The sequence below is a fragment of the Sus scrofa genome, chromosome 11 (assembly GCF_054392235.1).
Source record: "Sus scrofa isolate SSC_HxYL_T2T_F1_AM1 chromosome 11, Sscrofa_HxYL_maternal_Yorkshire_Landrace_v2.0, whole genome shotgun sequence".
NCBI lineage: Eukaryota > Metazoa > Chordata > Mammalia > Artiodactyla > Suidae > Sus > Sus scrofa.
The window spans coordinates 64,914,148-64,929,712 of NC_139393.1; the positions used below are offsets into that span (position 1 = coordinate 64,914,148).

The 15,565-nt window shown below is 37.2% G+C and overlaps 1 protein-coding gene across 1 annotated transcript in view; it reads right to left on the reverse strand.

Moving 5' to 3' along the window:
• Positions 1-2,336: 2,336 nt before the first annotated feature.
• Positions 2,337-15,565, reverse strand: part of LOC146398664 (uncharacterized) — a 304,287-nt gene continuing 291,058 nt past the window's right edge. Inside the window, exons 12-15 of the transcript XR_014820084.1 lie at positions 9,827-10,012; positions 5,255-5,475; positions 4,627-4,758; positions 2,337-3,918 (exon numbers count right to left, since the gene is read on the reverse strand). The gene's annotated coding sequence lies outside the window, so the exon portion shown is untranslated. The remainder of the gene's footprint in view (positions 3,919-4,626; positions 4,759-5,254; positions 5,476-9,826; positions 10,013-15,565) is intronic.

Here is a 15,565-nt window from a genome sequence, read left to right on the forward strand (position 1 = left end):
TCTTTATAGTATTTTTTGGGAACATTAAAAATGGAAATGGAGACAACCTAAGTATTAGAGTTTATATATATATGGAAAAATTCATGCAAATTATTATGACATGGTACATGAAAGCAGTCAAAATCATAATTTTAAAGAATACATAAGGATAAGGGTGAACAATTTTATTTGCTATAATAATTATAATTGCTATTAAGTAAAAAAATTTTCAAGATAACATGTAACTTATAAGGTCAATTATGCAATTTTAAGACATAAAAATTCAACAACTATAAAAATGGTTATGTCTGTATACTGGAGTTACGATTTAATTTTGCCATAATTTAAAAAAATAAGATTCATATAGGTAAATGCATCTAAAGTACAGAAAATTATATAGCTAAGTGCAAAATTTTCTTAAACCAAATAAATCTTCCTAACTTTTAGGCTTACTTGCCAGAGTTGATAAATTAAAAATAGCTGTTTGTTTTCAGGTCCAAGATATACATCATAATACTAGATAGTGGTCTAACATCACTACTCTGTGCTCTGATAGATGAAGATTTAGCTAATTTATGTGACTTCCCTGGCCCCCTCCATGCACCAATTCATTCCTTTTCCTACCAATACACTCGTACTGTGCAGCTTAATTTTTCAGTTGAAAAAAGTATTAAGGTAAATAAAACATTGGAGCCATATTTCTTTTCTCAATGACATACGTTAAGCCTTAACTTCTCATTTTGTTAGATGAGGCTATAAATGCCCTATTCCTTCACTTATTCCTCTTCCCCTCTTCTGCAGTACTTCTGACATTTGTAATATTTTGTTTGCCTCTGTAAGACAACAGCTATTCTGTAACCACATTAACTTTTGTAAGTTCTGTGGAGATGGATCTTATAGTTGAAAACAACTGGAGAGTATTGATTATGACTATGCTGTATTTTTTCACTTCAAAGCCAGGTGGTATGATGATTCTTTGAGCACAATGTCATGATCACTTGTTAAAATAGAATATTTCTAGGATCGTCATTTTTCCTTACATGTGAGGTAGTCATGAGATGAGCCTCCTCAACATTCAACTGCAGGGAGCATAGTAACCGGGGACCCAGCAGGTCTGCTCTGAAGTTGGCCTTGGTGCAGCAGGTGCTCCCTGGCCAGACCTCCAGGGGCTGGTCCTAACCAATGACTTAGCAGGGGAGGGTCGCTAATGCAGTCCTGGGCCACACGGGACTCTGCTTGTGGCTGCAGGCTGCAACTGGCTCAAAACCTTACCACATAGCTCCCTTAGACTGCTCCACACTCTAGGATGCTCCCTCCTCCCTTTCTTCCCACTCTTCACTCAGACTCAACTTCTATTGCCCTTCCTGCAAAAGCTCTTCTAGCCTTCCAGATTCTTCCTCATGTTCTCACATAATCACTCACCTGCAAAAATCCTTGCAGGCTGACTCCTACTTTGGCGTGTGCTTCTCTCCAACTGACTACTGGTCTCCCGACTAACACAGATGCCTTTAATTCCTCAAAAGGTGCAATATTTTAATTTGCTTTATATTTTAACCCTCAGTTCTGTATCTTTTCTTAATAACATTATACAAATTATTAATTATAGTGTGCATTATTTATCTTACAAATTAATTGATTAAACGTTAATATAACTATTTCGTAGTTAATTAACCATTTCCTTTTACCTATGTTTTTATTATATAATCTGTTTTTTTTTTCAAATTTTCAATTATGCTGTCAATTCTGATGCATACCATTTGCTCCATGCCCATGACCACCCTCTAGAGAATTCTCTTCCTGCTTCAACTGTTATTCTAGTATTTTCTTTCACTGATATCCAAGTTTGAATTCACTGTTGATTTGATCTCAGGATCTTTTCTTGACTTTCCTCATTTCTTCTGAGGCATGTACTCAACCAATTTCCTAAGAAGGGATGTGCCAGAAATAAATTTCTGAGTTCAGGAATTTTGTAGTGGCTTTGGCCTGACTTAGATATTATTGATCCATCAGAGTTTTCAATTCTAGTTAGAAAATACTTTTCCCTGAGAATGTGGAAGGCCTGATTTCATTGTCTTGTACCACACAGTACTGCTGATAAGAATTCTGAGACCAGATTGTCTTCCTCACATTATTGCTAACCCTCTCCTCTGTGAATTCTCTTACAACTTTTTCCGTATCATTCACATACTGACTTTCACAACAATATCATAAAGATATAAATTTTGAGTGCATGTGTGCAGCTTGCAAAAGCAGTTTTTTAAAAATTTATTTGATTGAAATATAGTTGATTTACAATGTTAGTTTCTGCTGTGCAATAGTTATATACACATATATTCTTTTTCATATTCTTTCCATTATGGTTTGTTACCAGCTAGTGAATAAAGTTCCCTGTGCTATGCAGTAGGACCTTGTTGTTTATCTATTCTATATAGAATAGTTTGCATCTGCTAATTCCAAACGGCCCTGGCAAAATGCTCTTTAAGATCATGTTTCCTTTTAGCTTTTAGGTTTTTTTTTTTTTTTTTTTTTTTTAAGGGCCGCACCTGCAGCACATGGAGGATCCCAGGGTAGGGGCTGAATTGGAGCTATAGCCCTTGGCCTACACCACAACCACAGCAATGCCAGATCCAAGCCACATCTGTGACCTACACTACAACTCACTGCAAGGCCGGATCCTCATCCCACTGAGGGAGGCCAGGGATTGAACCTGTGTCCTCACTGATGCCAGTCAGATTCCTTTCCACTGAGCCACAATGGCAACTCCAGCTGATAGTAATTCTTACCTTTCATAATTGCCTCCTTTCCATTTTCTTTGCTGTCCATTCCTCAAATATTTTTAGTTTGAGATTTAATTGCCCAGTTTATCCTCTGTGTCTTTTTCCACCTCCATTCTCAGTGTGGTTTTTCTTTGGTCAATTTAGAAAACACACATTTTTTTCTATAGCTGATCTGATACTGCTTAAGAACCTTATGCCACTGGTGAGGAAATGTTTCAGAAACAACATCACAGTTTTTTCCCTATTAAAATTGTCTGTTCATAGTTTAACTCCCCACCAGTGCTAGTTTAAATAATTCTCTTTATGTAAATGAGCCTTAGATTGTGTTCTCCTTTGTCTTCCTCCCACCCCACCCCCGCCCCTGTGACAGTAGCCATATATGACATGGGATTGCTATGTCTTTGTCCTCATTGAGAGTATCTCAGATTCATGGAAGTCCTCTGTGCTGTCTTCTGCTGTAAGGAGCTGGTCTGGGATGATGACTGGACAAAGAACCACTGTTTTGGAGAGGTTTGTGGAGATTTAATGGGCTGTGCAACACTAACTCCTTGATCTACGGTTCTGTCCATTTGTCTTTCATCTTACAGTCCTCACACTCATAGGCTTCTTTTCTCCAATCTTAAGCCTGGTAACTTTTACTTATGTGTTCAGCACCTTCTTTTTACTTTTTAAAATGATAAATTATTTTATCATCAACTGCCTACTCAACTGCACATAGGTTGGGTGTGGGGTAGAGAATTATCTCTGTCTTAACTAACTTCTTCTCCCAAATGTTCTCATTTCTTATCTGGGTAATATCTCAGCAACCTCAATTGATTGAAAGCCAATCAACTGATGGCTTTCATCAATTGATGTGAAATTGATGTGAAAACCCAAGGTTCATTGATGTGAAAGCCAAGGTTCTCCAGTGAATCCATGCCTTTCCCTGTGCTAGTTCACAGGCAACAGGTCACTTGTTCTATGTGCCCAGGTTCCCTGGTACAAATGTTTCTGAATTAAAAGTTTGCATTTTGCTAGGCTTAGGACCTGATGGATAAAGCGATAATTGCTTAGAGAGAACTCATCACATTACCACTACCAATCTTCTAATAATCTTCAAGATCAGGAGTGAGCAGTCTGGTCTTTTATTTCTTCCTCCTTAATTCTGGTCTTATAACTTAGCCTAGAAGCAGGTAGAGTCAGGAGAGAGAACCAGTCCTAAGCACAAATCAAGAGGCATTTCACAAACATTGTACTTCCCATTGGTCCTTCAGATAGCCCTTGGAGAACACATTTAGTCTATCTTCCCCTCCTTCTAAGTTTGGAACTCACCCAGAAACAAAACAGAGACACTAGAGAGAAAATGACATCTGAATCACTGATGAAGCTGTTTGGTCAATGTGGCTTAAGAAGAATATGGCCGCTTAGCTCTGAAATGCTTCACCTCAGGGTTAAACAGACTGACCCACCCAATGCTGGCAGAGCTGAACAGAGATGGCCTTCCTGACCAGAGAAGCTTATCCTTTGCAGGACCGGAGAAAAGTAAGCATCCTGCAGGTTAGGTAGCCCCACAGGAAAACTGGGAGTGCCCTTGGCCAATTAAACAAATGCATTACTCTTCTGTCCTTAGGGAGAAGGAGAAAGTGGGGTAGGGCCGGATGTATTCTTATGCCTTTATTCCTTGGGTTCTGAAGAAGGAATTTGCTCCTCTTTCATAGAGATATGAAGAATGGGAAATAAATATTCTTCCATAATTCTCCTCAGATTTTTTTCTCTCGTTAGGTTCAACAACTCATTCTTTGATCAGCCCTTATTATACCTGCTCACTTTTGTGGAGGGCAGGGGTGACGGATCAGGTTACCCCCGTTCCCAAGTTCATCACCTCACTCACCTAATATCAACCTGGTTTCCACGTTACTCCTGGATTCACTGGCAGGAAGTTAGTTCTGCCCCCAGAGGGTTTTGAAATTAGTTAGAAAGAACCTTAAAATTTGAGACTTGAAGCATCAACATCAGCTGGGGCCTGTTAGAAATGCATAATTTCAGACCCAGCCCAGAACTGCTTAGTCTATAGTTTCATAGAATCCCCAGGTAATTCTTATGTACATTAAAGTTAGAGAAGCACTGGTTTAGAACAAGTCATTAATTGAAGGACCTCAAAGGCTTTGCTAAACCCTAAACTGAATATTTCCTTCCAGTCAGTTTTGCAACACAAATTAGCCATGACCACTACCTTCAAAGTACCTCACTAGAGATTACGGGATGAAACTTAATTGCAGCGGATGAAATATAGATGAGATTAAATGAGAGCTATTAGAAGCCTAATAGTAGTCAGTCACACATTCTCTATATTTGAATTTAAGGACCCCCCCCCCACTATGGAGTTCAAAACAAAATTACCATCCAAAAATTGAATCCCCTTACCAACATATGAATATAAAACTTGAATATATATCAAAGTTCACATTTCTTATTAAAGTCAATAATAAAATAAAATACATTCTAAAAATGAAACTGACCTTGTGAGTTAGTCACCTTCTGAGAGACTTGGGCAGATAACCCACTCTGAAGGCTGGGCAGTGGATGTCTCTTCTGTAGCTGGTGCCAGGACTGTCATCCATTTATTCATGCTGTCTCCTCACTCAGAAAGTGGCATTTGAGGCATATGTGCCTTTTAGCAATGTGTGGAAATTTGCACTAGTGGTGGCCCAGTTCCCAGATCTGGAGATCTCTTTCTTTCCTGTGTTTGGGCATAGCACAAAAAAAGGAAAAAAGCCTCCTTGTGACCGGGATCTCTTTATAATTTCTCGAGGCCCTGGACATCTTCCTCCTTTCATCGTTTGAATATGTCCAACCTTGAGTAGCATTTCTTTCTACTCTCTCTTTCTCTGTAGTAGAAGCTATGCTTTATTTGCTTTTTCTTACCCTTTTACCCACATACTTTGAGAAGGGCTCAGCTTAGTTTTCAGCAGTTTAACCTGGGTTCATTTTTGTTTTTCTCTGCCACATACAGAGCAAGCGATTTTGCTAGATAAAAAGACATATTTTACTCTTTCCCTGGTGGTGTCAGACTTTTGTATTTCCTATTGAAATGGCTAGTTTTGCTTTGGGAAGCCCCTTGGTTAGACAGAGCTAAAGAACAAATTCTGGATCTGCAAAAATCATAGAACATTCAAAGAAATATTATATATCTTCTCATCCCTTGTCTGAATATTTTTTCAAGCATATATTTTCCCATCAGATCAAGTATGAATGAATATGAATATTATTATCCAGCCTGGCTGTCTTTCAAGGTGTCTCCTCTCTTTTGTGTCTGTTTCCTTAGAACTCAAGCAATACTTCTTCACCTACATTACCTGGCTTACCTTGAACTCCACTCAGTAATTATTTGGCTAAATACTCTAATCTTACTAGTCAGTCCTCCCCTCTCAGAGTTGTCCATGTTTTCTCCAACTGCTTAATATTTCTAAGTGTCTCTCTAACTATTCTGGCCTTATCTTCAAATTGTGATTCATACGGTTTTGTATATTTTTATTTTTTTAAATTGAGGTATAGTCGATGTACAATATTATACAGTTCTGGGTGAACAATACAGTGATTCACAAATTTTAAAGTTTATATTTCATTTATTGTTATTACAAATTATTGGCTCTATTCCCTGTATTGGGCAATATATCCTTACAGCTTATTTATTTTATACATAGTAGTTTTCACCTCTTACTCCACTACCCCTGTATCGTCCCTCCCTTCTGCCCCCTCCCCACTTGGAACCACTAGTTTGTTCTCTATTATCTGTGAGTTTTTTTTTTGTTACGTCCAATGATTTATTTTATTTTTTAGATCTTACACATAAGTGATATCATGCAGGATTAGTCTTTGTCTGCCTTAATTTCCTTAGTAAAATAACCCCCAAGTCCATCCATGTTGCTGCAAATGGCAAAACCTCACTCGTTTTTATGATGGGTAGTATTCCACTGCATATATGCACCCCATTCTTTATCCATTTATCTGCTGCTGGGCACTTAGGTTGCTTCTGTATCTTGGCAATTGTAAATAACACTGCTGTAAACATTGGAGTGCATATAACTTTTCAAATTAGTGCTTTGATTTGTTTTTAGGTATATAGTCAGGAGTGGAATTTCTGTGTCATATGACAGTTCTATCTTTAGTTTACTGAGAAACCTCCATGTTGTCTTCCACCATAGCTGCACCAATTTACATTCCCACCAACAGTGCGCAAAGCTTCTCTTTTCTCCACACTCTTGCCAACATTTGTTATTTATGTTTTTTTCGATGACAGCCATCCTGAAAGACGTGAGGTGATACATCTTGTTTTATGAATTAGTTATTTAAATAAATATTTAAGGCGTTCCCATCATGGCTCAGCGGTTAACAAACCCAGCTAGTATCCATGAGGAAGCAGGTTTGATCCTTGGCCTTGATCAGTGGGTTAAGAATCTGGCATTGCAGTGAGCTGTGGTATAGGTCGCAGACACAGCCCGGATCCAGTATTGCTGTGGCCCTAGCATAGACGGGCAGCTACAGCTCTGATTGGACCCCTAACCTGGGAACCTCCATATGCCACAGGTGTGGCCCTAAAAAAAAAAAAAAAAAGCTTAATTAAATATTTAAGAGGATACCTCTCAATATTTTTGCACTTTTTCTGAGATGAAGTTCCTAATCATTAAGAGCTTGCTTCTGTTCTGCTGTTATTTATTTATTTGGGGGGTATCCAGCCACCCTTTCTGATCTAGTAGAATCGAAAACAGGTGTCCCTTTCTTAATACCTTCCTTAAAACTAATTACACTGAGGTGTGTCTTCTCTGCTTTCTTATCTGTCTAGCCTGACTCAAGATTTCATTTGTATCCTATCAAATGTATACTTCCTTTCCTTGAAAATCATAAGAGCTCTCATGGAAATTCTCTCCTTTTCAAGTTTAATTAGTTTATATTTTTTAATCTTTTCATTCTTTACTACTCTTGATATCAAGACCAAATCAGATTTTAAAATTAATCCAGTCACTCCCAGATTTCCTGAGAAATGAGATTCCTACAGACAGAATGTTCCAGCTCAGGCTTTTTAAAATAGCTATCTTAAGTATTTGTACTTGCAATGATTTTATTGATTTTTTTTTTTTTTGTCCTTAGTCAAAGCTGATGGCATACACTTTACAAATCTAATGGCCTCTTTTCTATCGTATTTTGTAGAATAAGATCTACTGAGATTAGGTGGATGAAACCACAGTCTGGATCTCTGAAATCTAAAATGTCAGAGTTCTGAAAACAACTCAATTCAGGTCCAGTTTGAGACCAAATAAAAGGGGATCTAACAAAAGAATATGTATGTCACTAAAAATTGGCACGGCTAAATATTTTTCATATAACACTTAATTTAGTTAAAAACTACATAAATAACTAAATGTGGGGTGTGTCAACTTATATACTGGATACTCTCAGAACTTCTCACTGGAAATTTAACTGCCTTTGCAATGATCAATTGCAATCTACGGTAATGGCTGAGAAGCACAAGAAAAGCAGGGAAGATTAATCCACACTTCAATGACTTAAATTCTAGGTTACCCAATTTTTGCTTGTTTTAAATGACCATAAAGTAGGTCTCAGTGTCTCTTTTTTTTTTTCAATATACTTTATCTGCTTGAAAAAAATCCATGCCAGCGTAGACGGGGTCACCTTTAGCAATGAGGGACCATCTCATGTCTTAGGTCAGATTGGTGTCAGCTGCAGAGAATTCTATTCCTGCTTATTAAGGTCTGTACAGGCCACACTTAATAAGTCTAAGGCCCATTAAAAGCAGCACTGAACCTCTAAAATCAGCAAATCCCTGATGGGTAAGCCACTGTGAAAGGCTGAATTCAAATGCCACATGATCTTTACTCTCTAAGGCCTTTTATTAGTCCCATAGCAGAAACTTCAATCATATTTGGTCCTTAAATACCAGTTCTTATATACTCTCAAGACTATGGGATGCAGGGTTTTCTAGGAGCCTATAAAAAAACTCCTCTCTTTCTACTTTTCGTAGACTTGAAATAAGATATAGAACAGAAAATGAACGGAGAAATACTAGGTTAATTATTGATAACTCTGAGCAGAGAACAGAACTTTAGTTAATTTAGTAAAATGTACTTGCTTATCCTTCACCCTGGAATTAGGTGGACTTAGTCATGCGGACCTAGTGCCTTTGGACATGGCATACCTCCCCTGCAGGGTAAGAGCCAGACTTTCCAAGCTTCCTCTATGAAACAGCAGAGGATGCACATGTCTTGCAAAGCAGCTGTGTGCAAAAGGAGACCTTAGAGGCACTGAGTCAACCACACTTGTTTCTTTTCTTAAATGTATTAGTCAGATATATTTCTCCTACTCATTTCTCTCCTGGGGACTGGAGCATAAAGTCACTCCTTTCTATGAAAGCAAGAGAAAAATGGGAATAAACACCCCCATTCTATTATGTAAATGTGGATGGAAGCAGTGTTTTCTGCATTCAGTTGACTATTCTTTTCACCTACTTTTAGGCAGTCATTTTGGAAAATACTTAAAAGGAGTAAATATTGTTCTCTCCAAAGCATGAAAATCTTAATTATTTTTATTTTGGTAGTTTCAATCAATTCTCAATAATTTTTGTTTTATTGGTGTTCACTGAGTAACAAGGTGAGTGACTTTTTGACAGGTCAACTAGATCACTGAGTGAATTTGTGTTATCTGAGCAAGACTGGGAAAAGAAATTTTCTTAACAAGGACCTATGGTTCCAATCCCAATACCAGTACTTGACTTTGGGCAAGTGACAATCTTTGCTTTTTGGTTTATTTGTTTCAGTCCTTTAAAACACAAAAACTTTAAAAGATTACTGTGATGATAAAGTGAGAAATATTTGTACATTGCTTAACATTTATTCAAGTGAAGTTGGTGCTCTATTGTTAATAATTACCGGCATCATTAAAATGCAAAGTTACTTTCTGATTTCATGTATAAATGTTAATATTTTCATATATCTATTATTGGATAATTATTGGAACAATTACCTTAGATTTATTTTTTTAATCAGCACAAGATATTATTGCTATTAATCACTGACCTGCTGTCCAGTAAGAGTATGGCAGCCTGTGTTCCTCTAGAGGCAGCTAAATAATAATAGTTAAAACATGTCTCACAAGACTTTTCCGTCCTCAACATCACTGCAAAGAGCGTAAATATTTCCTCCAACATTCATCTGGGCAGCTGGGGACTCAGTGATTCATGACACAGATATCTCTGTGTATCTCTGTGAAGAGACATGAGAACTGTCGTGACGAGAACAGGGCAAGGGAAAACATTACAATTTGACCATGAAAAGAACAGGCGCATTGATTTAAAGAGAAAACCAGAAGATGAAAACCTGAGTACTTCCTAGTTCCCTCATGGAAACTAAAGACATAAAATTTCCAAAAGTTATTTTCCGGAATGCCAATTAGATTGACTATTATTAGGTAACCCTGGTTTAACATCCACCTGGAGACATGAGGTGGCAGATGAAGTGCAAGTTTTAGGCTTGGATGTAAACTGAATTCTGCACATTTCCTCCACATACAGGATTACAAGACACAATGATCTTTGTCACTGCCTGAGGCCTAGATATCCCTGACCAAATATTAGTTCCAGAAAATTGTGAGTCAATGACTTCTGTGATTATTTTGAGCCTGTGGTCAAGTGGAAGGTGTTGTACTTAGTAATGAACAGATATCCTCAACACAGCTTCAGGCACTCATGTTTGCTACTCAAAAAAATAATAGGCAAAAAAATGGAGAAAATCTTTGAGAAGTTTCTGTTGTGTTTCCTGGGGATACAGCGTTGGGAATATGTGCATTACTAAATGAAAAACATAGGTGATTCCAACTATTCTTAAAAATGCCTGCTATTGCACATTTTAAAATAAAAATATCAAAGTTATTTGAATAAGCACCTATTTTGATTGTTAGTTTGAGAGATTTTGAAGGTAGAAGACAAAGATCACATTCTTTTTTCCCTACATTTTTCATATTATTGAGGGATCTGGTAGGGCTCTTTGTCTCTTGTTGTATCTGCCAATGACAGCTTACAATGGCAAAAATAGTGACTTAACAAAAGTTACATTAGTGTTATTTTTAAAAATAAGATAGAAAATTAAGAATGCAAAGCTATTGAATGCATGTATAGAAAAGTCTCCATTACGTGCAGGTACTCTGTTTTAAGAGGTCTGAATCCAATTATAATAATTTAGGGTCCTTACAGAATTTCATCAGAAAAAATTTAAACCTCTGTCAAAAATCTTGAAAAGCTAGGCCTTAGGATGGAACACCATGAAATAATTGTATTGCAGTGAGAATCTCATTAATGGACCCCTTTCTGAGTTTGCCCTTTCACTGAAGGTACACACTATTTTTGCAATTATTTGGCAATGTATTATGCAGTGTAAGTCATGACTTGGTGTTAGTCAAAGTTAATAGTTCCAAGACTCATCTAATTTGGTTTAAAATTAGATATCAAATACTCAGATGCAAGTGACAAAGCACAATGATAGCACTGCCCTTTAGCTCTAGTTATTATGCTAAGAAAAACAAGTCATCAAAAAAAGCAATTGCTTTAAATAGAGAAAAATGCACTAGAAATCTAGTCTGTTACCCCTTTTTAAAAATACACATTACGAAGCATTATTAAAACTATTAAAATCATACACAAAAAAGAATAATTTAAAATACTCTAAGTAATCTTAAGAGGACATAAATGGAATAATGTACACTTTAATCAGTGTATTTTTATTTTGTTTTCTAGCAGAATGTTTTGAGAGTATGACAAAGAGATGCTACATTTGCTGATTTGTTTCATAATGTTCTGTTTAAATAAAAAAAGGGCATACCTGAGAAAGTTACCTGTGGTCCATCAATTTACATATGAAATTCTCCCACTGGTGAGGGGCAGTGGGATGGCCACCTCCAAAATTTGTATTTTGTTTTCTCAGGTTTTTTGTTTTGTCTTTTTATGGCCACACCAGCGGCATATGTATGTTCCGAAGCTAGCAGTCGAATCAGAGCTGTAGCTGCTGGCCTATACCACAGCCACAGCAGTGGGGGATCCAAGCTGCATCCTCGACCTACATCACAGCTTACTATGGCAACACTGGATACTTAATCCGCTGAACGAGGCCAGGAATCAAACCTGAGTCCTCATGGATACTAGTCAGATTTCTTTCCTCTTAGCCACAATGGGAACCCTTTGTCTTGGTTCTCTTATTACTTGATAATTGTTTTGATTTATTTTTGTAGGTCATTACCCCCCTTTCTTCTTTTGTTCGCTTCTCCTGTGATTTGATGACCATCTTTACTGTTATGTTTGGATTCCTTTTTCTTTTTGTGTGTGTATATATAGATTACAGATTTTGGTTTGTAGTTACTATGAGGTTTTTTTATATCAGTATACACGTGATTATTTTAAGTTGCTCTTCTTTTAATTTCAAGTACATTTTTAAAAACTTGCATTTGTATTGTCCTTTTTTTTTTTTTTAATAGTTGATGAGGGAAAGTTATTTATTTATTTATTTTTGTCTTTTTGCCTTTTCTAGGGCCGCTTCCGCGGCACATGGACATTCCCAGGCTAGGAGTCTAGTTGGAGCTGTAGCCGCTGGCCTACATGGGATCCGAGCAGCATCTGCGACCCACACCACAGCTCATGGCAATGCTGGATCCTCAACCCACTGAGCAAGGCCAGGGATCGAACCCGCAACCTCATGGTTCCTAGTCGGATCTGCCAACCACTGGACCATGTCAGGAACTCCTGTATTGTCCTTGATATTAGCCAAATATGTATCTTAAGCAAGTTGTAAATTGTCTACATTCCTAAAACTGATCCAGTTTTAGGTTAAAGTTGATATTTAACCATTATGCCTGGAAAGTTTTAGTTTAAAAATTAGGGAATACAGAGGTGATTCCGAGTCTACAAAAAAGAGAGTATAGACTGCTTTGAGCCAGACTGTAAGGCTTGCAGGGGCCAGTGAAGCCTGGCTGTCTACTCTGATCCCACTGAACGCCCAGAGGACCCTGAAGTAATCCAACCCAAGGCAGGATATAAGCCTGTGGTTGGTTTCTAATCATCCTGGGTACCAAACCCTTTACAATATTCCAAACGTGTTCCATAGGGTTTGGATCAAGTGAACAGGTTTCAGGATTACAGGGAATTCTGAATTAAGTTCTTATCGGGTTGGCAGCATTATATGTATACCAAGCAGCTCTACAGTCTGCAGTAGAAATCAAAAGACAGTAACTTTTTTTTTCCCTAGATTTTTAAAAAACAAATCAAGAATTTAGAGTTCCCATTGTGGCTCAGTAGTAACGAATCTGGCTAGTATCCATGAGGACACAGGTTCGATCCCCGGCCTCACTCAGTGGGTTATGGATCTGGCCTTGCTGTGAGCTGTGGTGTACGTTGTAGACACGGCTTGTATGTTGCATTGCTGTGGCTGTGGCATGGGCTGACATCTGCAGCTCTGTTTGGACCCCTAGCCTGGGAACTCCCATATGCCTTAGGTGCAGCCATAAAAAAGATAAAAAAATAACAACAATAATTTTTAAAAAATAGAGCACAAGAGAGCCCTGCTTGAGATCTCAGGGTCAAAACACTGATATAGAGCAAAATACTACAGGCAAAATATCCTGAAGTTAATCTCTCCAACTCTAACATTTACAACTATAGGCTCATCAGAGAGTTGACCGCAGCTGCTCCAGATCATTCTTAGGAAACTCTTTGATCTTCATGTCAGCTTCCTATAGATCAGTAAATTTAGGGGTACTCTTTTATCCCCATTTCCAAAGGCTTGAGATCATAGTCTTTTACTTTGCCTCATGAGGCTCCTCTTACAGGAAGACCATGTGTGTCCTAATTTGCGACAACAAAATCTTTAAAAGCAAATGGAAAGATGACTTGTAGGGAAATCGTAAGGAAAAATGTTTCCTTAATAATAACTCTGAAGTGCTTTATCATATAAGGCAAGCATCTAAAAAAGAAATGCTAGTTTTGATAAGTATGATCATTAAACACAGTAAAGATAAATTACTTTAAACAAATTTAATTTACTCATGAACTCTGAAAGATAGCCCCAAGGACCACATAAATTCTATAGTTATAGTAAGAAGAAGAAAAGCATACATCACAGGAGCCTTCTTAACATCTTGTTCAAAATAATCTTTAAAATATAAACTTAAATGAAAACAAACATTAGTAATAAGGTTTGTACGTGGAAATAGAGGTATGGCATAATTCAATGGCACAGATACAGATTACAAACAAGAGCTTTTTTTTTTTTTTTTTTTTGGTCTTTTTGCTAGCGGCCCCGCGGCGTATGGAGGTTCCCAGGCTAGGGGTTGAATCGGAGCTGTAGCCACCGGCTTACACCAGAGCCACAGCAATGCGGGATCCGAGCTGCGTCTGCAACCTACACCACAGCTCATGGCAACGCCGGATCGTTAACCCACTGAGCAAGGGCAGGGACCGAACCCGCAACCTCATGGTTCCTAGTCGGATTCGTTAACCACTGCGCCACGACGGGAACTCCTACAAGAGCTATTCTGATGAGTCACATTTCATTGGTGAGGTTTTTTTTTTTAAATTTTCCATGGCAATAAGGATTAGCAGCAATATGTGTTTTAATTGTTCATGAGACACTATGTATAATAAGATTTTGTCTATTGTTTTAGCACATTACTGTCTTCTTATAAACAAGGGATCATCCTTCATATAAATACTTGTACATATCAGCATATCAGTTATAATGCAGGTTTAATAAAATATGACGATCTTTGAAGGCAATATACAGAAAGCAAATACCCTTAATCATTAAAGATATTCTCTATTTACAAAGAACTCATGAAGAAACTGATGTCTTAATGAATAATGGAATATTTAAATAAAAACAGAATGAAATGCAGTGAAACCACCATCTAACTAATTGCATAATTTGGATTAAAATATATAGAAGATTTATTGAGTGAAAGACATTTAAATCCATACAGTAGTAGAGATTAGAATTGATTTTGAAGTGAATTTAAAGATTTATTCATAGACTGAAAATTAATATTTTTAAAGGCAACCAAAAGGCAGAATTCATTGTTTGCCAGGTGATTGCAAGTATTCTTAGAAAGTAAGAGAAAACTTTTGAAAATGCTTTCCATGGTAAAGTCCTGGAAGGCTATGCTGCATTGTCTTTTCTAATAGCAGAAGGCTATAAAAGTAGCATGTGCACTTAAGATTTTTAAACACAGTTTCTTTTTAATATTTAAAGCTCTCAAGAATGTAATTTTTAAAAGTTTAATTTTATTCTAAGAGTAGCATTAAACTGGGAGCTACACACATACCCAGTACCTCAGTAGAAACTTTTTTCCTTTTTTCTGTTTTATGTACAACCATGGTTAATGTATTAATATTACTTTTTCAAAACCCAGTTTTACATGTGTTTTCAGAATTGTTCACACAGAGATTCTCAAGGTAGGCCACCATTCAAACAAAGAAATTTATGTTGGGAGCGGTAAAGTGTCAAATAACAGTGAAACTCTGGTGATCTAGAAACAAGAACATCAACAGGTGTTAGGCTCTTCCAGATTTAAATTCAAGATTGCTTACTTACTTTCTCTGACACCTTAGGCAAGCTGTTGAACTTCTCTTTTGGAGCTGACATGAAATTTAGATATAACATATGCAAATTTGCCTTCTCAGACACTCCAAAATCAGCAACTGCTGATTTACTATAATCACAAATCTATCACTTCATTATTGTATGACCTTGGGAAGGCTGCCATTTTCTCAACTCTAA